Source organism: Corvus cornix, chromosome 3 (genome assembly GCF_000738735.6).
Source record: "Corvus cornix cornix isolate S_Up_H32 chromosome 3, ASM73873v5, whole genome shotgun sequence".
Taxonomy (NCBI): Eukaryota; Metazoa; Chordata; class Aves; order Passeriformes; family Corvidae; genus Corvus; species Corvus cornix.
The window spans coordinates 25,161,180-25,184,185 of record NC_047056.1 but is presented as its reverse complement, the minus strand read 5'-3'; the positions used below and the strand labels follow the sequence as shown (position 1 = coordinate 25,184,185).

The window sequence follows — 23,006 nt, the reverse complement described above, 5'->3', positions numbered from 1 at the left end:
CATGTGAAATTTTGCTGTTTAATAACATTGCCTAGATCATTTCCCATTGCCTGCTAAAATCAATGGAAAGCCAGTCTCTTGGAAAATATTTTGCAGTTCTGATATTTTTCTGAGAGGTATATCTTTTCTTGTTGCAAGTATTTGGAATATAGCAGGAAGCCATTGGTACCTACACTGGAATAAATTTCATCAGTCCCATGTACTATAAATTGCTGCCCACTTGAAATTCATCAGGTAGACAGTGCCCCTGGCTTCATCACAGTGGGATGCACCCCAGGAATGCAGTGGCTTAACAATGCATGATAAAAATTCTAAAAAGACAGTATTCTTTCCTTCTATTTAAAGTATACCATGCAGCACTTCCTTTGGAGGAACAGAGAAGTAATTATCATCATACCACCATTTCCTCAGTGACTAGATTAACAACAGGTTATGGGGGTCCAGAGATGGGGAATTTAGCCTTGTTACCATTTATAGGTTCTCTCTGCATCCTATAATACGCTTTCCCATTAGCTAAAAGTGCCATTTCAGGAAATTGCCTTAAGGCTTGGTTTGATTTGGGGTGGGGGTGAAGGAGAAAAGCAGTTGCCCTGTTCCACTGTAGTTCTAGACAGTTAGAAAGAAGCAGGTATGCAATTTTTTATGGGTTAATCCTTTTCCATTTATTATTCAGTAGGATGTCATCTTCAAGAAGTTCACACAGATCATTGCATCTTAATCTCTTACAGGTAGACAGTAAAAGAGGGAAGGGAGGGTAATAAATGATCTCATTACAGTTTTCTAGTTTTGCTAGTTGCTAAATTTTATTAGACAAAGACTGGAATATTAGCTGTATTAATATTGATTAATCATAGCTACATAGAAAGGTATTTGTCTCTAATCCCCATGACTGGTAATTATTTTCTCTAATCCTCAGGACTGGTAATTGTACTGAGATTCTTTTTCTTTTGTGCTGTCTCTGCTCCTGACAGGACAACTCATCCTGGTCTTGAATAGAGCAACTGACAGTCCTGTTGGCCATGTGTAACATGAATATTTCTTAAAGACCTCAGTAGTTTTGATTTGTGGTTTGAGATGTTTCTGTCTCCCTGTCCATATTTACTGAATTTTGAAATTCATACATGTTCAACGAAAGTCCTGCAGATGAATATGCTGGTGTCAATTCCAGTCTCAAGTACAATTACTCTTTTGTCTTTTTTTTTCTTTTTTTTTTTTTCCCCATGTTACTGCAAATTCATTATGAATATGTTATACTTTTAAAAAAGGTATTTTTAATCCTGAATGAATGAGATTATTGGGTGAGAGAAATCTAGCAACTGAAACTCTGGATAAATTTGCAAGCAGAGAACCCCATAATTATCTAATTCCTTGCAGAGTTTTCATAAAGTGGCACCAGAAGTGAATGGCCAGAAAGGGCCTCATGCACTGTGTATGAAAGCCAATTTTTTTTTTTACTTGAGCTGTTTAATATAAGTCTGGAATAACTCAATTTTAAATTATATTACTCAAAAGAAAATCTTTCCCTAAAAAACTTGTGAAATTCTATTTCCCAATTGTTTTTAAGCATAATTTCAAATGTGAAGATGCTTTTCCAGTAACGTTTTGCACAAAATCATCTGTGAACAGAAAACTTCAGTAATATTCTTGAGCAAATACAATAGATCCTGTAAATACTGATCTACAAATTGATTTATATTCTCATGTGGCTCTTTAAAACAATTAATTTTTATGGGTATTTTCCCCCTTCTATTAATGCAGAAACCCCCCACACCTAGACATAGAATGACTACAGTAACCATTGTTAGGATTAGTGAGGATTTTATTTTAATGTGTAGAGTTGAAGCAAGAGTTGTTTATGTACATTGCGCATTCGTAATTTTTTTTCATAAAATCTAATAATTCAACCTCTTTATTTTCAAGGGTGATTCTATCAGATTCTTACATCTGAATGCCTCCAGGTCTTCCACATGACTTGTCATCAGATAAAAAGTAGATCATCTATTTTACTAGTAAATCTGATCAGGGATGTTGTGCCACTTCATTTTTAACTCAATTTTAATTTGACAGATGTGTATTTAGATAGGCTATATCATCTGACCGATGCACAAGACTTATTCCTCCAAAGAAACCATGTGTCTTCTGCCCCTTTTCCATCTCATTTATGCATATGTACGGATAGGGCTGGCTATTCAAAAGATATTAATATGAAAATGATGACAATTTATTTTATAATCAGAACAGGGCATGACTGGAGCAAATCAAGTATGATCCAAAGACCGTGTGCCAGACCTCCTTGTCAAGAGCAGGTGGCTGAAGAGTCAACAATATGACATAAGTGCTTTGAGTGTGATCCGAATGAGCATAACTGATTCACTACCACATGGTATCCATATACTTTGTAGGGGCCTTTATTCCACATTGAGGCATTGAGACATAAATCAGCACATGGGGATGTTTCTACTATGCTGATCAATGAGATACATCATTTATATGAGATGCATAGTTCTATGCCTACTCAAGACCACTCACAGATGCGGCCCCCATAATAGTGAATATTTGAAGAATATGTTTTGCTCACAAGGAATTCAAAAGTCCTTTTGATTTTTGCATACAATTAATTTGCATGATATTCCATGTCAATATTTGATTGTCAGCTCATAGTCAGTGAGAAAAACACCAAAATCCCTCTGAAAAAATTCAAAGTGTTCTAAACATTCTTAAGCAAATACAACACAGCATGGACAGGGGCAATATCTAACAGTTTGTTAAATTATGACAAACTAACTTCCTGCTCTGATGAGGTAACAGGTCCACAGGTCCACAGGAAAGACTAAGACCCCAGCTCATATGTTACTTAAGTTTTGGGACTCTTTTGAATGATTCTCTCATTGGAAAGCTAAGGATATGAAGCCTTGCGAGCAAACACAAAGCTGAATTAAAAGAGAAACTAGATAATAATGACCTGATTATATTGTTTAATTGAAATATAATGAGGAGTTTCTATAGGGATTTGCTCTCAATTAAATATTGTTAAATATTCTCATGAATTATCTGAATAAAGGAATAATATTCTATGCAGTAAATTTGCATATGACAGGAGATGGGGGTGGTTCTGAACATGTGGAAAGCAGAATTAGAATCCCAAAAGATTTTGACAAATTGGAGACATCATCTGAAAAAAATAGGATTAAGTTCAATAGGGACAAATGCAAAGTGTTAGGCAGAAATAATTCGCACAGATACAGGATGGGGTAACACAATAGACAGCAGTTCTCTGGAAAAGATCTGGGAATGTGAATCAAATTAAACATGAGTTGATGAATTATTAAAAAGCTAAGTGACCAGCTAGTATGTATATGAAAACCAGAATGCAGCGTGCAGAAGTAATCTAGGAATTTATACTGGTAAGGACTCACTTTGGAGCACTTTAGCCAAGGAGAACTTGAAAAATTGAAGTTATTAAGCACTCAAAAAGGAAGATGGAAGGGTCAGGGAAATAATTCAGATGTAAAAGAACCACACTGTTGTAAAGGGGAAAGGAGTAATATGTCCTTTTTGTTCACGGCAGACATAATAAGAAAGAACAAACTAAATTACACCAGGGGAGAGTCAGAATAGTTTTTAGGAAACCTTTGTAAACAGAAACATAGCCAAGCCTGGAGAGGTGATGAAGTCACAGTCATTGAGAACATACATGTGTAACAAGTGACACAAAGATTGATTCTGCCTTGAGGACAAATATAATGACCTTTTAAAGTCCTTTCCATCTCAGATACTATAATTTTGTATCAAGACAGGAATAAGTTTTGCACCTTTGCTTATCTCAAATTGCACCTAGTTCCATGAAGAGATTTAGTGTATCACAGGAAAATTCCTAGTCAATGGGAGCAGTACTTACTGCTGTACAAGGAATCTGTTTGGTGAAGTTATTGGTTAGCATTCATGCTGTGTGAATTTTGTTAAACTTATATTGACTTATACCAGGAAGTATTTTAAGATAATTATTTTGAGTTAGTATGAGTACAATAAAATAAATTGTAGCTTCTGAAGTGATTTAATCTACTCAGGGAATAAGGGGGAGTATTCAGTAAAGTTAGTTCCTACTCAATTGCCCATGGAAAGTTTTTGGAAAAGAAAGATGACTGAACCATGCCACCTTTATATATGCTCCTGCTGTTTGGCCTGCAGCTCTTTAGCTCGTGGCTGGAAGAGACCCACAGGGAGCACTGTGTTCTGTGCACTGCTGTGTGCCATGTCCATGACCTGAACTTCAGCACTGCTCCCTGCAGAATGGGAGACGTGAGCTGTATAAAGCCAGCACGCTGCCTTCTTGTCACCTGGGCTTTCTCTTTCACCTGGGCAAAAGGTTATTCCTTTTGTGCAATGCAAATGGGGTGATCAAGGAATGAACTGTATCATTTTCTTTCCTGTATCTATCCAGAGCTCTCTCTCTTGATGGGGACTTGATGTTCTGAAGTATTACTTGAACACTGCTCTCAGTCTGTTGTTTGTTTAGGTTGGTGATTAAATGCTTAAAGGGTGTAGTGGTGGAGAAATATTTGCACTATCCAAAAAAAATATTGGTTTCTGAATATTTAGGGAAGCTTGTGAAATTCTTCATACCTTTCTGCTCCTTGAAGTCTGTGGTAACTCTTTTGTGTGCTACTTCCTTCCAGCTTTATGTACCACATGGTACCAAATATCTGTAGCAGAGATTGGGAAACCTCTGTTTAGCAGGTCTGGTTTATGGTTATGCTATAAATAGAGGTGAAACATGTAACTCATTTCAAGAACATTTTCTTCACTGAGATCACAGGATCATTTAAAGCTGTCCAAACACTTAGGCTGAGTGTCCAGGTAGTCTGGATTTTTTTTTTTTTTCAGGAAATTTGGAAGTGGGACAGCTTACTCACTGTAGATGATTCATATCTTTATATCCTAGTTTGAAGTGGTTCACCACACCGTGGCCACAACTTCAAAAGTGTCAGATGATCATCAGACAACACTCCTGCCTGTAAGACTGATTGATTTTCCCAGCTTTCTAGAGTTTTCATAACTTACTAACCTCTGCCCCTAAACCCAAACAATTTAGGTTCAAGAACAAGCATTAGGAAACTGTTTATGAAATAGTGAATATACTGAATTCCCCAACAGAGAAAGCTCTTAAAACCGGAGCTCTGGGGACTCAAGTGCGGAGATACTGCCCTTCCCATGGATTCTTAAAGCACTTTTCCATGTTCCTTTACAAAGGTTTTATCTTTTCCAGTTTTAAATCTTTTTGTCTAGACAGCAGTAAGTAACTTGCATACCTTTCTGTCAAGAATGGTATGGTTAAGTCTTTCAGATAAATATAGCGGGATATTTAAATACAAAAATAAATGTCTAAAGCTCTACTTATTAGTAGCATCTGTCTCGCACTTGATGTGTACTTCTCAGAAATATTCTAATACCTACAGAGGCTATATTTAAGCAACCTTGCTTCTGCTTTGGTGATCACATGTCATGCGCTGCCTATATTGTTGATTTTGTTGCTAAGACCCGCTGTGAGTTCTAGTTTCCAGTGTTTCAGGTTACATGTTTAAACCTGGCCTTCCAACTGTTTCATGCTATCCTGTGTGTCCCCATCTACTAAAGCTGATACTCTGGAGGCCCTCTCTTTCCACACTGGTCCACATTGGCATGAAAAATTGAGTGGAAAGAGGAGTTAGGATTACAGATTTTTTTTTGTTTATGGTAGTTGTTAAATTTCCATTTTGGAAATGTCACTAAGAGGAAGATTTAGGAAGCACATATTGGGGGTATGTGGTCAGTAGATAGGCCTCTGTCACCTTCTCCCTTCCCGGAGCATTTCAGCCATTAGGGAAAAAGCCCAGAAAATATGAGGAACCTGGCAGACATCAAAGCTGAGAAACCAAAGAGGACTAGAGAGAAAAATTTTTACTTTAAAACTCTCCCATAAGCCTTTGATTCGACACCTTTCATTAGGACAGATAAGGAAAAAAATTGATTTTTATGGACACTTATTTGGAGGATTATATTTAAGCTCCCTTGTGCTGCTGGAAGTGAGCTCCCTGTACACCTGTGAGGTTTTAAGTAACTTACATTGTAAAGTGTCAGTGGGACTTGGGCTATCCCAGTTAAGTTCTGTGCATGACTTATCAGTCAGCATGACAGGGCTTCACTTCTGCAAGTAGAAACACATCATGCACTGTGTTGTGTAAATAATTATTCCAGGCCAAAAAACTGTATGTTACTCTATCAGGCTCAAGTCCATTCCTCTGACTCTCTCCAAATATTTTTTACATGGCTATGGTAGTTTGTGTTTCTTCAGTGAAATAACTCTAGACTTTGTATAAATGTTTAATGCACAGTAAATTTTTTTGGCAACATGTTAATACTCCTTTGATTAGAACAGCCACTGTTGTTTGTTTTTATATTTAGAGCAAAGAAATGCAAACATCCTTACCATCAAGACTAGGTGGGGTAGCACTGAAGGTAGGTTGTTTTGAATCTCTGTACTGCCTGTATTCTAAACTTGTGTGTGCCTGTTTTGTCCTCTGATCCAGCTGAAGCTGCTGTTTTTCAGGATGCAATAAAAACTGTTTTCTGAACACTTTTTTTGAGGGCATAAAGGGCAGAGGAGAGAAAAAAATCCAAGCTGAACAAATTCATACACTGAGGCTGACTTTACCTTAGAAGAGTTGCTTGGATTTTCATACCCCTGCACGGGTTCATTGATCTACATGCCAAAAAGAGCTGGTTGGTTTTGATTTACAGATTCTACATTGTTTAGGAGATTATAGTCTAATTCTCCTTCTGCTGTGACTAGTCAGGGCATGAACTGCAGTCATAATGATAGGCACTCTGTTTCTGGATTTTAGCATGCCAGGCAAGGAAGTCACTTCAAAGTAAAGCTGAAACATGTGAAGAAATTGTGGGGGAGAGAGCACTAGGAGGAGGAAATTAGGTTGACCCCAGCTTATTAAAGCCTAGTATACACTGATGAACTGTTGAATTTAGGCACCACTGCAAAGCATAATACAGGATGAAAATGATGTCTGCCTTTATTAATAGAGTTGGTATGAAATAGAAAATGGAAGAAAAATGTAATTTGGAAAAGGGATCCATTTTAACGGGAAAATACTTTGTTGTCAATGGTTGTTGGTATTATTTGCCTTGGAATTGTGTTCAGGGTTGGTTTTGAGACGAGAGCACAGGGAGGAGCCACACTGCACTTCTTGATCTGCATGTGTCTAATAAGAGTCCTTGTCTTCAGTGGTTCACAGCTCCCACAGGGGTGGGGTAAAGGGGCTTTCTGCTTACAGAGAGCATTGAGGGCAGGAGCTTAACTTCAGGACTTTGAAATATCCTTGAAATTGCTTGGTAAAATGTAGCTCGTGGATGCGTAAAGCTCTTCTAGGCATTTTGGTTTAATTTAGATTTTTGTTTTTTAATTTCTCCTCTTCTAAGTCTGGCCTGAGATCTTAAAAGATACTACAGTTTAGAGCATCGTATTTTCACAACATTTGGCTCTTTCTAATCACTTAGCATATCTCAATATACTATTACAGCACAAATGAAGTACAAGAAACCCTTGACTGGATATTTCTTTGTAATAGACAACTTATTTGCTATATTTTGCCTCTTTGTAGCCAAAAATTGTTCTCTTTCCTTTGAAATTTTAAATGATTTCCTTAGTTATTTCTGGAACGGGGTTGTTGCTTGTCTAAGAGTAGTCTATTGTGTGCTCTAATGACAATGAGCAGATTAGGCTTGCTGGTACTTGCTTCTACCTCAAATAGATGAGTGTCATTGTGAGGGCTGAGTTTCTGACACAATATTTACAATTATAACCTCAAAAGTTGCTTTCTGTGCATTTGCTTGAATACTCAATTAGGATTCTTTGTTCTGGTTTCAGTCAATAAATTTGCTCATTAGAGCGTTTTTATGTAACTGCTTTTTGATTGAGACATCTGTGGGAAAGTGACAGGGAAAGATTAAGAAGTTAAACCAAACATTAAACTTTAAAAAATTTCAATTTTTGAGGCATTAGAACTATCCTTGCTGTAAAATGTTTTAGGTCCTAATTCAGCAGTTCATCTTCATTCTGGAAACACTTCAGTTTGGGGACTACAGAGATATTTTAATTTAGGTGTGTTCCTCTGCCCTGTAGAATCAGCTCAGTGTAATTTTGCTCACCTGGAGATCTCCTTCCTCTAATAGATGGAGGCCAAGTTTGTTTTATAACTTGAATATTAATGTGTTACCACATTTCTCAGAGGAAGTTTGATTTAATCTGAAAGCCTAACTGCTTCTAACTGGATATGCTCACATCCCAGCTGCACACATTCCTGGCAGTGAAGAGAATGTGATGAAGCGAAGATTTCTCAGACGTTTGCATTGTAGAGCCCCTTTCTTCTTCCTCTCCTTCTCTCCCCTAACCTTTCTTTTTGGATTCAGGGGTCAGAGAGGTTCAATTTGGGTATTGAATTACAATGCTGGCACTATTTTGGAAAAGAAAATGTTGACTGAAAACCTGAATCCTTTTCTTCTCCTGTTTGGCACAGTGTGTATCCCCACAAGTAAAAGTACATGGATGCAACTGCAGAGCCAAATTAAATGGTATCAAAAGCACGGTAGCTTTAAAATTGTAGATCTATGTAGCAGGCTGTTTAATCTTTCACCTGCTATATGTGATACAATAACATTGATATATGTTTGAGCAGCCTTTTGGGATTTTATGTATCAGAGAGACTGTGTATTTTGAAATTTAATCCTCATGAAATATTTGACATCCTGAATGGGATAATTGACACAGGGACACTAATTAGGGAGTTGTAATTCAGAAGGTTCTGATCATGTACTTTATACTGACATGTATATTGTCCCCCTGGTAACTGTGTTAATGGTGCTTAGACGTGTGCATCAGGAAAAGAGAGCATACTCCTGGGAGCTCTGCAAATCAATCTCCTCTGTAATGCCATTTTATAATGCTCTAGAAGGAGCAGATTTACACATTTTTCCATTTATTAAGCTGATCGTATATAAAATATTCTGGCTTTGAAATAGTTTGACTCAGCTGGTGTTTTCATTCTCAAGAATCTGCAGTGAATATCTTACTCTGAAACTGAGCTTTTTGCCTAAACTGCTTTGCATTTCTTAGTGGTCGCTTGAAATCTTGGGTAAATCTATTCTATTCAGCTGAACTGAGTCCTGTTTACCTTATGCAGGAATTATTTCCTCAACTCCTGAAATGCAAAACCTGTGGCAAGAGAGAAGAGGCAGTCTTGTGATTGCACCTCTGACCTAAAGGACAAACTTTCTCCAAATATGATTTCATTCAGATAGTGAGAGCAAGAGCTGGATTAAGGAACGAAAAGATTGGCCTTAGGCAACCAGGTGAGCTCAGTTTTTTCTGTTTTCCCCCTGGCTTTGTGATCATACCATGCACATAATCAGACTGTTTGCCTTCCCCAAACAGAGCATTCCTTTATGGCATTTCAACAAATCCAAGAGCTCTTGAATTCATCTTAGCAGATTTTCAAACTTTCTGCATGATCATATGGCTTAAGTCCGGAAATACTTTTAAAGCACTCATTTGCTATATGATAAGTGGATACAGAGACTTGCTAGTTAATACAACTTATGGTGCAGTATTCTACCACTGTGGAAAACAAAAAAGCAAAGAACAGGCTAAAATCCAGTTAAAATTGCTGGAGTCTGGCAAAACGTATTCACCAAATCTAAAACTGCCTGGGGAATATTGGTCTCACTCTTGAAAAATGTGTAGAGGGATTTTTAACTTTTTCAAATTTAAGAATTTTTTAGGTCTCCTGGTGTGCAGCTTATGCAGAAGCTGGCTCTTTCTGCAGTACAGCATGTCCTCTGATGCTCATGTTTGGACATTGCTTCAGCAATGAGTCAGAGTTCCAGCTATTGTTTCACTAACATCAGTTCCTGCTGTGCTGGGGGCTTCCCCTCTCACCTCTTTCCCAAATTATCAGCCAGACCCAACCCTCTTCTGTTCATAAAATCTGATGGGAGGCCCCAGATTGGGCTAGGGGGGCTACAAGGTACTACCCATGCAAGTCTAGCATTGCATCTACCCTGCAGAAGAGCTGCTGGTTATTCATTTTCCTGCCTGACCTGGGAAGCTGAGTGCTTTGAGGCAGCAATGAGAGAACAGTCATTACAATACAGCGTGGACAGCAGCACTCTGTCAAAGACGGCGCTTGGGTGGGAGGGCCTCCTGCAATGAGCGTTGTGCAGCTCTGTGTGGCTTCTCTGCAAAATACTCATGCTGTCATTTCAGGAGTTCACTTGGGGGAAAAAAAAGTGGCAGATAGGCTTAAAAATGCTAAGAATTAGCAACGTACAAAAATCCGAGCAAAGCACGGGGAAAACCTTCTGCTATTTCAAAAAGTACAGATAGAAAGAGAAGATGGTGTGTCTTGGAAACAAGAAACCAACCAGATTGTTCTATGGCAGCCCTAAATTCAGACTGGATGGGACTAGAAGGAGGCGAGGGTATCAACCTCTTACGTCCTGTAGCACAAGGTCAAGGAGAATGGAAAAATGAACATGTGATGTAGAGACTAGGCCAATGTTGTAAATGTGTCTGAGTCACCACAGCCACCTGGGCTGGGACCTGTCATTTGGTCAAATACTAAAGGTTCATAAAACAAACCTTTCACAAAACTGAACTGTTTATGACAGATATCACCTGTGCAGCACAAATGCCACTGTGATAGGACTTGCTCTAGTGAACTTCTCTGATGCACTTCATCTCATCAAGGCTAATGAGAATAGCCATTACATGTGTTCAGAAGTGTCCTTGACTTATGGCAACGACCACATCTCATATGGTTTCAATCTTCCTTGCATATGGATATTTCCAGAAGATTTTTAAAGTTTTTTTTAAGCTTTTCATTTCTGTTTCTTGTGGAAATACAAAAAAAATTATGTGTAGTGTCTTTTCTCTTAATAATACTTAAATCACATCTTTTCCATATGTCCTTAACCTTGCACCTCAGCAGCAGATTAAAATTCAACACATCCACAATTTAATGCTGCCCTCAGAGATGGGCTAGGAGGTAGAATGAGCAGATGTCCTAGTCAGACTGAAAAGTTGCTTGGTATTTTGCTTCATTTGTGATGCTTCAGCATGAGACAGGCAGATTTCCATTTTAAGTGCCTCTGCTAGCATTGTTGGTAAATTCTAACAGTAATAAATGTGATTATTCTTCTTGAGTCTTAAACTTTCCACAGGCTTTTTTTGATTTTGTGGTGCTTACAGCCCTAGGACCCTCAATATAAGAGAGAACAATGTTTTATTAAAACAAGCTGCTATATAAAATGTGTGCTTACTCAGCTGGAAGCTACTTGGCCATTTCTGCTGCTGCTCTCAAGTTCCAGAGCTGCAGATGGAGTTGGGTTAATATAACATAACTTTCCCAAGAGCTTTCAATAGGACTTGATATGTTTTCTGCTACATATCCTCATCTTCCAAATTAACCTGAAGACAAATGGGATCTATTTATTTGCTACTTCTCTGAGACAATATATTTGGCTGTCTTAGTAGAGTCTGCTTTGAATTTTGAATAAAACTGGCTCCCTAAGGAGCTGGTTAACTAAGACCAGAGAATACCCTATGTGCAAAAAAAATCCATGGCACACTTGAGAATGCATCTTGAAAGGGAAAAAAATCAGCAGAAAAAACCTGAAAAATCTTGTGAGAGATGGCATGCGTGCCTGATCTTTGGTTCAGTGTCTTCTCCCTGTTCTCTAGGCATGCAGCATTCAGTTACAAGTACAGAATCAGAGAATTCAATTGAAAAACAATAGCAGCAGTGAGGAAATCAATCCATGTACCTACACTCACTGAGTGGTTCCAGGAGATATGGCAAATTATATTGATGGAAAAGCTGATTCATACAATTCTCCCTAGCCCAAAAATTTGACAAACAAAACCACTCTAGTATATTTAGAATCTGTCCACTGACTAACCCAGGTGCTAACAGACAATACTCTTGACCATATTTTTATCAGGAAAGCAAAATCAAATATTTGAGAATAAAGCTATATGAAAAACAGCACAGTGGGGCATCAAATAGATCAGCCTTTAACAGAGAGGACTGACAACTCCTATCCCTCCTCTTCATGACAAACAGGAACAGTAGTAGATGTGCAACTTATTGACCTGCTAGATCTGCTCTGTTTTTCAGGCTGTGATGCCAACGGTTCCAGTTGTTACTGACCAGGCATGCACCTGGAGATGTGTGTGCAGCATGACTCTCGTGACCTGTAAAAAAAGGGAGAACACTGCGAAAATGAGGTTGGGATGCAGCCCTAAGCACCAAAGTCAAAGCTCTTCCATGCTAAAAGTCGGATTCCTACTGCCTTTAATTTTTTTGTTTTGTTTTGTTAAATAGGTGTCTATATTTCTGATGACCCAGCTTTTTGGTAAGAGGGAAACTGCATTCACAGAGGGACATTGTGATTCAGAACTTTAAACAATGAAGTAGCACAGGAAGGTAACTTTTCTCAATGACTCCAGCTAGTATGAAACAGAATATATTGTTGGAATTACCACTTAGGACAAGCCAAAGCCACTGCAGAGATGTATAAAACTTACAGATGAAAATATACACTTACTGTAGACAGACCAGTTTGGTCATTCAACATTCCAAACTAAGTTTTTTCATTATAGCTAAAAACATCAGCGAGTGAGTCCCCAGTTCCCCACGGCTGGCTGTGTATCTGCCGAGTGTCTTTTATGGCAGCTGCTGCAGGACCAATCAAGCAGATACTCCTCAGGGAGACCACAGCCTCCTCCCACCTGCTATTTACATCCCCACCCATTCAGCTCCAGGGTTAGGCAGGGGAAGGAAATGGTCTCACACTACATGTGCCTACGTGACACAGTATGGTGTGTTAGAAATAAATCAAGTGGTTTGCTGAGGATTGAAGTTACCAAGGGCCTCTGATCAACTCTGACCAAAGCCACACTGGGTCTTCAGCTGCATGTTCTCCACGGGTGAAGGGAGCAGGTGACAGGACCACCTCAATGTAGCAGTCTCAATACAAAATTGGATTGAAGCAAATGAATTTGAGAGAAATAATTTAAAATTCAAAAACTCTGGGAAAAGAGTCCAGGTAGCCAAGTGTCCATGAAAATTTTAGGGTACATTTGCCCTTCTCTGTGCATGAATATTCATCAACAGGCTGCTTTTTTTAACCTGCAGCAGTGATGGAGATGAGGTGATTGCCATTTTATTCTGATTGCATTTCTTTAATATGTCCTCAGACTATTACAGGTGATGAAAGGTGTCAGTAACAGTAACATCAGGAGTGAAGGAAACCAGTACCACTGTATGTTTTTTGGTAATGTGGGGAGCAGATGTGACTTCGAACTTTTTAGAAATTGTTTTAAAGTCATTACTAATAACAATTAAAAAACTCCCAAACACCCAAATCAGTGAAAACCTCAGTATTCAAGGACATAAAAACATGGGTGACATGGTTTGGTCTGAATTACTGCAGGAAGTTGAAGAAGGCAGCTTCTCTTTCAGCATCTAATAGGCTGTGAAATAACAAGATGTGAAAGATAAGTGCAAAAACACATGTGACAAATTCCTTTAAGATAGTTATTACTCCTCCTCTTTTCCATTTCATTTGGAATAAAAGAGAGTCAAACAGCCTTTTCTGTTGTGTTCACATTTGCTAACTGTTTACACTTCCCTGTTAATTACCTTCTATAGTTTAATGGAAAGAAAATCTCAAATTCTTTGCTTTAAAAAGCTTACATTTGCTTTAACCAAATAAATCATCAAGTTCATGCTCATTTCTAGCTTTCGATCCAAAGTAGGATCTCTCAAAGATTTGAAGAAAAAAAGGGCAAACATCAAAATAGACTTTAAAGTGCTGCTCATGCTGCTGCAACATCACATAGGAAATGAAAGTTTAACAGTTCAGCTAAGGAATATTTCTTCAGCTTCTCAGGCAAGACAGAGTTGCTCAGGAAGTGTGGCATTTTCCCAGAGCAGGGAGCCTCCAGGAACTGAAAGATAACTGTATTGGTGACCCTTTGCTGCCTTAGACAAGCTGGAGAGAAGGAAGCAGGCATTGGTGTGTGCACTGCTATGTGAAAAAGAAACAAGAGTACATGAAAATTGTCATATCGGCATTAGGCTGTGAACGTGCATCTTTGCTGGTGGGAATGTAATGTTTACAGGGTTAATTTCTTTTCCATAATGTTGTTTTTATAGTCCACATCTGCAATGGTACATTATTTCTCCTATGGAATTCTACCTATATTTATGCATTTTCCTGTGTCATGTGAACACAGAGTATTGCAGTTAATGGGATCTGTCCTTTAAAATTCCTTAAGAAGTTTAAAGGTGTGCTCTGGGGAGTTGTTTTCTCTCTTTCCACTGTAACTAACGAAGAATATAGACTAAGAAAGAATCACAAATGGGAGCTGTAACCTTTTGGTGACCCAGACAGGGTAACATCTCATTCCTGACTGGATCTGCTCTGTAAAGATCTGAACGGAGTGATAGGGACCAAGTGTGTAGTGATTCCACTGACTAATTGTTGGATACCTACTTTCTGTGCTGGCTGAGCTGAAGGGAAGGCACCAGGGCTGTCCCTGCCAGCACTACACACAGTCCATGGGCTGCATGAAGTCTGTGAAGCAATGCCTTGTCTTGTTGGGCAGCCCAGAATCATCTTGGGACTTTTGCTGCTTTCCTCCACTTTTGCCTCTGGATTGTTGGGCTAGCAAAAAGAAAAACAACAATAAAAATCAGACGTAGCAATGAAGAATGGGAAGTTTAAGATGTTCACATGGTGTTATTGCAGATAGGTTCACAGGGCATTCATGTGACGATGGGAGTATTTCAGTTGGAGTAAGAAAGGAAGAGCCAAATGTTCAATGGAGAACACATGCTTGTTTAACTTGCACTGTGCTGACACACAGTGGAAGGCTCCGCAGTACCCCTTCTAAAATTCACTCCAGTCCTCAGTAAGAAAAGAAAGTACAGATTTTGGGTACAGAGGAGGCACTCAGTGACCCTAGAAGGAGCAGCAGCTGTTGAACCAGCTACAGAGAGAGGGCTAACCAGAAAGCACTGAATGCTGAGATCAAACAAATGAGAATGAATCAAAGAAACAGCAGGAGACAAACAAGGGGATGTAGCCCAATGCGCTCACTTGAACTCAGTTCTCTCTTAATCCATGGTGACCTGGGTTTTGTCCTAGAATGGGAAGTTTTCCCAAAATATTATTAGCACTGAATGGGTATTTAATTCCATTTTCTCAACTTTTACTGAGGTGTGTTCATTTGTACTACTGAGAGAACTTGTTTTCAGCATAATTTTACCCCTCGAAAGTTATAACTATCCATACTGCTACATAATTTGATTTTTGGCAGGGAAGGGGCAAATCCACAAGTAATTGTTAAACACTTCTTATCTGTATTTCCTGGAAAAGAATTCCAGACCATGGCCTCTTTTGAAACTCTTCTCACCTGCTTGGGCACGATGCTGCTAGCTTAAATGTATTTCCTTCTGTTTTGAAATAAGCCACGTGAGAGGATACTCCTAAAGTTCTTGGCCAAATTGATAGTGCTACGTCCTGCCCTGGGAGTCACAAGTATTTGCCGTGTTTTTCAGAACATTGTATTTGCAATTAGTCATCCATACAAGGGGACTGTTTAAGACAAGCCTTTCCCCCAAAGCAGTTAATTCTTCAAAATGAAAATAATCAGATAATGAGTTCATTTCCGATTTCACATTTAATGCCAAACATTTTTGGGTAAACAAGATATGCTGGCAGAGTTCTGCTCTCATTGTATGTTTTATATTAACTGGGAAACAGACAGTTGATTCTTATCCTCTCTATCAGCTCAAATAAATTACACATATTTTAGAATGAGAGACTTGTGCGAACTGGCTGGCTGGTTTCAAAGTGGGAGCCCATCAGACAGTCTGTGTAAACTGCACCCAGGCCCTGCTAGCAAGAAATGAGAACCTATTAAGACCCAGCTTGGGAATCTTGCACTCAGTGGAAAGTTTTACCACAGTAACTCATATTCCTGCACCATGAAAATAAGTAAGGCAACAGGGAATCTGTCTCTGGCAACTTTGCCAAATCAGACAGGCCCCATGTTGGAGCTGCTGTGCGGTCGCTGCTGACAGCCCCTCGGAAGTGTGAGGGAGCCGTGCCCAGCGTGGGTGCTCCCACTCGGCTCCAGAGAGCTCCTGAGCTGATGGAAGCACCTCCTGTTCTCAGTGCTCGGGACAGCAGACACTGCCAGGTGTTCTGGGGCTGTGTTGTACAGAGGTTGTGGCAAGAGGTGAGAATATAGCAAAGCATGGGCCGACAAAATTGGTAAATACTATTTTCTCCCCCTGGAGCTCAGCTTTCATCAGTAGACTTGCTGTGGGTTTACAGACCTGACAAGAACAGAATCTGGCCCAGACTCTGATGCCCCTGAATCTTGCAAAATCAATACTTCTTTCCAGACAGGAGAAGCTGAAAAGAGAGAAATTGAAAATGTTTTTTTTTGGCAGTGGTATTTATGACTTACCCTGTGTCAAAAGCATTTAAAGAACATTGTTCTTAAGGTGTCCCAAATTTTAGCAAGAGGTCAAACAATTCACAGTAATTTCTAATTTTGAACACTTGAGATTCAAATTCAGATCAATGTCTAATGCCTGTTGTACAAATAATATTCTTCCTATCTGTGCACAATGAACTTCAACATGCCATGAAGAGACCAGCCATTCATAAACAAAGAAAACCTGTCTTCCCTGTTGATCCTTTATATCAGCTTAGAGCTTAGGTTGATGGTGCTAGTTCCTGTCCGAACTGGGAAAAAAGATAAAAGCAATCTCTGTGCTATAGAGCTCACAGTCTGAACATGGAAAAGGAGTCAGGGGATGAACACAGACGAGAGGCAAGAGTACCAAGAGAGAACTGTGGATCAGCACAGCCTAAGCCAGCAGTTAAGATTTCAAGTGGGTATTGCAGAAAATGAGTACTTCAAGGTAAGGTTCAAAAGAGAGCAATGAATTTATTGGTATCGATGTTTTTCAACTTTTTAAAAATAGTGAGAAACAGTGTCAGAGAAAACTGTTTGTCTGAATCCAGACTGCATTTTTAGGAAGACGTAATTGGCCCCAGAAGTCTCAGATTCAGTTGCTGGACAGAAAAAAAGATCAGTAGAGGTTATTGAGATGATTGTTTTTTCTGATCTACAAAATAACATCCATGACAACGGAGGGTGTATCAGAGCTATATGGTGCAGCTGGAGGAAAACTTTGGCTCTGGTTTGCAAACTCTAGACAAATTCCAGCCTTGACAACTTTGCTGTATAGCTTCTGAGGACCTATTGAACAACAGTAACCTGAGATTCTGCTGGGGTATGGAGCAGAGGGAGTCTGGTGTTCACAAAATAAGGTCAATGAACATTGTGATTTCTGGGAAAAACAATATTTGCAGCGTGGGCTCCAGACAGGAGAAGCTGGTGTATTAGTAACGTGACTGGAGGCAGTCTCAGCAGCACAGCTCTTGCTGTCAAGAGAATAAAGGAGTGTCTTGAGAGAACTGCTCCTTTCCAATCCTCTCCTTAGAGGGGGAAAAGTGCAAATATTTTTCTTTCTGCTGTCATTTTGAGGATGAAGCCACCATTTGGACTTGCCTAACCCAGTGTTTAGCTTTCAGATGACAGTTCACAAGAACTCAGCCCTCACACATGCTAGTTAACGCATTCATGACTGAGTTAAATGCTAGGAGACACTATATGCTTAAATAAGAATTTGGCAAATTACAGCCACTACCATGCCCCCCCCCCCATCTGAACAGATAAATATATGTATCTTTTCTCTTTCTTTTTTAAGAACTTTCTCAGATTATTTGTTTTTCTCTTTCAGCAAAAGCCTGATTTGAAAAATTATTGTCTGGAGTATGTACTTATGTACTTGCATAAAGCAAGTAGCGTCAACCTGCATTGTCCAGTGCTGAGGAAAAACAATCCTTCACAGAGATGAAGGCAGTTTGCTCTGTTGTAAGTAATCAGGAGCTGGGTGCTGAAGGAAGGAGACATTCTTGAGGAAAAAGTTGCTGGCATGGGTCAGCTGCAGGGGAGCAGCAGTGCTGTACTGTGGGTATGGTTCCACTAGGAAATTGGGTATGTGCTCTGTTTTCTGTTCTCAGGAGGCTGTGATCCCTGGTAGATCGATAGTGGCAGTTATGTGTTGCAGTTTTTCAGGGTTGCTTCAACCACTATATCTGGTGTTTGGGTTTAAAGAGGTTTGAATTTGCTTAAAAGTCTACAACTTTTTCATACAAACAAGGATAGGTTCTGGGCCAGGTACATCCTTAATCCAAAGGTACCTTCTGTCAACTTCTCTGAAATTTCTGGTTCACGGCTCTTTTCTCAGGAATTGTTTTTTATTCTGTTGGCCTCCAGTTACAGGAACTTTTGTACTATGTGGTTTTTCAAGGAAAAAAGCCTATGGTGAAGGAACACTCGGAAAAGAACCCAGTTTCTCTGCAGGGTCCTTTGAGGAACTCCACTGCAAGAAAACAAAAATGTTATACCTGAGTGGAGTGACATTTTTCTAATGGCTCTTAATGCTTTACCATCTGGTTTGCCAGCCTGTTTCAGCTGTGAGGGGATATTTGGCATGAGCACCCCATTTCATCACCTAGGAGGGTCACCACATGGTATAACAGCATATGCTATAACCTCTTGTTGACTTCTATGTCTCTGTCAACCTAGAGTACATATATATAATATGAATTTTGAGTAGGAATGGCCCATTTAGACTAGTATCTTGCCCTCTCCAAGGTCTGCTGCAGAGCAAATGTCTTCCTGCTCAACCCTGAGAGGGCCCCCATCTGCAGCAGAAATGTCCCGGGACCCGTGCCGCGACCTCCAACTGAAATGTGTAACACTGGTTTGTCCTTCAAGTGTGAAGGCAGTAAGGACACTCTACCACAGTTTTTGAACACATTTCCAAGTATGGCAGGGTTCAGTGGCAGGCACATAATAGGGCTTTTGGCATGTATTATACTGTGCTCAACAACTCCACTCTCTGATCCAAACATGCCCACCAAAAATAACTTCAGTGAACAGCTTTTATTTTAATTATTCCAGTGTGGGACTCATGAAGTTTTGCCAAAAATCTGGCTTGTAAAGCTTTTTGTATCTAAGCACAGAAACCCCTAGTGTGTAGTTAATCCCCCACTGGGATTTTCCTGATCCAGTCACAGGTCTATTCTGCAACCTCATCTTTCTTTACCTATCACTTGCTCTCTCTGTTCACCCCACCAGCTCCTTGAATTCTTGCCCTTTCTTGGCTTCTGTGACTGTTCTTTCCCAGTTATCCCCTCTAATTTTCTCTTTGCTTGTTCCGCTCCACATTTAGTGGTTGATGGTGTTTTTTGGTGGTTCCACAGTAGTTCTGACCTCTGCAGGAATTTCAGTGAGATCAGTATGTGGACTCTTCTCTTCCCTCTTTATTCTCCCTGTCCGACCAATCACGTGGTGTCCTGGGGTGATGTTATGAAGCCTCTTTATTCCGTAACCATCCTCTCAATGCCCAAGGACACCGTTTCTTTAAGGTGGACCTGGGGGCAGGGCCACGGGACCCGAGTGCGGGGCAGTTTAACAGCTCAGCCCAACGGTCCAGGGCTCTGGAGGGCTCTGCAGGGCTTGGGAGGGAGTCCCTGTGCTGCTCTTTGGGTTTCTTTTGTGTTCCAGCTAGCGGGAAAAAGGTTCTGTTGGTTTTTTCTTGTTCCTTTTCCTTTCCCTCCCCCTTGCTTCACTGCCTCCCCTCCTCACCGGTCCGGGGAGCCTGCGGGGTGGCCCCGGTGGACCCACGGGGTGGCCCCAGCTGGTCCAAGCCCGAGTGTCTGTTCCCTCTCTGGGAATTTGTTGTATTTTGAGGTTTTGATTTTTTATTTATTTATTTTTTCCCTATTCTACCCTTTTTGGTTTGTGTGTTAATAAACAGTTTGGTTTTTTTTTCCATTTTCACTTGCTGTGGCCCACTTGTCTTATTGGTGGAGGAAAAGGGGAGGCCCTTCTCCCTTCGGGGGGACACTCCAGAGTGTTTCCTCCTGAAGTTTTGTCTCCAAAACCGAGACACATGGCAATAACCAAAAACCTGCACTTCTGCCAATGACTTGCAAACCTGCCTTTTCCTATATGATCTGTTTCATTTCATCACTGAGGCTGTTTTCTTCCAGTCTCCTTCCCTTCTTCTCCACGTAGCATGTGCATATACATTTTTACATGTAAAAATCATAAAGCAAACATAAGAAAAAGGGATGTCTCCACGGTGTGGTGGCACAAGCTACTGGGCTGTGCAGAACACTTCCAGTCCCTGAGAGGGCTGACTGTGGTAGTTACACTCTCATCTCTATGTTGGATTATTTATTTAACCTTTCCTTCATCAAACTCTAATTTGTTTTGTGGGGAAACATATGCCATTTAGGATATTAGTATTTAAAGAAGTATTTGCTGTTATTTTGTAAATAACCTCAGGTAGTTAATAAAGTGTTCCTCTAAGAATATTAAATGTGAAGAAGGAAAACAAAAAAGGTTTGATACCATGTTCAGTTTAGGTTAGGTTCATTTCCTAAGCACGCCAAAAGAGAAGGAGGAACTTTCTAGAGCAGGATGATCTCTAGCATGATAGTTTTCAGCACAGGTGGGGATAATACAGATTCAGATGCCTGGAGGGAAGTGAGCTCTCCTGCAGAAGTGAGTACTCCTGAGGGAGTACTCTGGTTGTAACGTGTTTGCTTAAAGCAAGTCTGGCAGCAACAGCACCTACTTCTTTACTGCTCTGGTGGAGGAGGTCTGGATAGCAGAGGAGGAGGCTGGTAATCCCTGCATTGAGATAGGTGACCAAATTCCAAAGAGGCTTAAGCTAATGCTAATACCTTCTGCATTTCCTAATGGCTCACTTGAGTGGCTCCTGCTCAGTCTTCTGTTTGGGATGCAAACCTCTGGATCCCAGCATGCAAGCACACTCCTGGAAGTCAGGAGCTGTGGTTTTCAGTGCTGTAGGGCTTAAACATTGCTTGTGTCCAGAACAAAATATTTATCTGTATTTATGTAAATGCTTAGCTTTGCAGGGTCTGTGCTTGCTTACCTTGATAAGTGCTGCTAAAAATAACAATATGGACATTGTGACATTTACATACAGCATTCATATAACATCTGTTACAGCATCTATAACACTGTGCTGGAATTTATGGAGCAAAACCATGGGGAACGTCTTTGCACGAGCTAAGGACAGACAAGACGTACTTCTGAAAGAACCTGTTTGCATTCAAGATACTTTAAAACTGCTGCTTACTAGCACACTGCTCTGTTTGACTCAGCCTGAAACACAGTATATAATACTGGCATTTTCATTTTGCCTCACATTTGGACTGTGCTCTGGTTCTGCTACCGTAAGTTTCTGTGCCTATGCAGTGGGGAATATAAAAAGGGGGATTTTTGAAGTTCTGGAGGTCCTTCAGTGTCAAATTACTTTTGGAATTCTACTTCAGCATTTCCACAGGGCCCCCAAGTATTCTTGGCAGTTTACAATAGTCCTTGTCCCAAAGCATTTAAAATACATTTCAGATGTGCTGAGGATAATAAATCTAGAAGAAGGGAGAAAAAAGGAATGAAATAATCCAGGATATAGTTAGAGGATCAGTGATTATGTGGGTACACTTTAATTTATTTTTAAGGCTTGGATGGAAGTATACTTCACTTTTAATTATTTTTATTGACTTGTGAGAGTGTAAGGAGTGTTTCTAGAATTCAGCTTTGAATTAGAGGGTTTCACATGAACTCTGACTGCTTTTGAAAGAAAGAGTTGCAAACACTAGACTTCTTTATCCTGTAGAAAGACTAGAAACAAAATGGTTTATTCATCTTCTTCTCATCAGCTACTCTTTTCCAAGTATACTGAGGCATTTGCCCATCTGTGATTGAAAATATAGATAACTGAGAAACTTTTGCCTTATGGTTAGTGTGAAGAAAACAGAACATAAAGTTCTGCTTTATTATAAGAAGAGGGATGCTGCAACATTGGAGCTAGTATCAGCCAGAAGCTGTTAAAAATCCCTAAAAAAAAAAAAAAGATAATAAAAAACCCCTGAAATAATGGAAAAGCTTCTACTTTAAAAATTTAAAACTTTTAAAAAACTACAACCTTGGATCATGTAGGTTTGGTGCCTACCCACTGGAACATCACCAAATCTCACTTGTTTTGCTTGGGCCTCACTCAAACATAACTGGCCTGGAGCTAGTAAGCAAGCCAGCAAATGTCCTGGCTTGTAAAGAAATCTGATCCAACCCTGTAAACTGAACCCAGCCTAAGAGCAGTGGTGAGGGGAACATATGGAAAATTAATGACAGATAATAGAACGGTGGGACAGCCTTAAAGAAAAGATTGTTGTTGTGTTTATGCAACAATGCCAGCTAATGGTTTTCTGGGTTAAGAAAGTTGTAGAATATCTGAGCGATGTTTTTGACTTTGCCAGCACTTAAACTCCAGAAAGGGCTGCTGTGTTTCTCTTGTCCCCTTGCACATTCTTAATTGATACCTCTAGCTGCTGGTTCAGCTGCAGCAGCACTTTGGGAAGTACAGAGATCCTGGTCCCCACCTGTTTAAATAAATGTGAGCCTTGGGAAGAGGAGTGCATTGGAATTTCCTTGGGCTCAAACTGGGCATAATAGCAAAAGCCAGGCTGAGGGCTACAAGCCTGCCCAAGCACTGGGAGGAGGAGGTAAGGGTGTTGTCTGTGTTTTCTTTTTTCCTCTTCAGACCTCCAGGCATTTTGCAGAGATAAGCTGCTTTGTGATGTGATGTCACAGATGGGGAAAGAGTCCCAGGGAGCTCATAGTTTCACAGCCCCTCTCTGGTGAAGAAATTGGAAATGGAAACAGAATGAATGGAAAGAATAATTTTGGTGAAATTCTAGAATACACA

At 39.9% G+C, this 23,006-nt stretch overlaps 1 long non-coding RNA gene across 7 annotated transcripts in view; it reads left to right on the top strand.

Annotated features, from left to right (window-relative positions):
• The window catches only part of LOC120411735, a 113,998-nt gene that overhangs the window by 75,103 nt on the left and 15,889 nt on the right, over positions 1-23,006 (top strand). For 4 of the 7 annotated variants that reach the window (XR_005604243.1, XR_005604241.1, XR_005604239.1 and 1 more), the window contains exons 4-7: positions 6,442-6,495; positions 9,231-9,399; positions 12,225-12,334; positions 12,432-18,070. This is a non-coding gene — a long non-coding RNA (uncharacterized LOC120411735). The remainder of the gene's footprint in view (positions 1-6,441; positions 6,496-9,230; positions 9,400-12,224; positions 12,335-12,431; positions 18,071-23,006) is intronic. The other 3 variants (XR_005604238.1, XR_005604240.1, XR_005604242.1) reach the window with 3 other exon arrangements.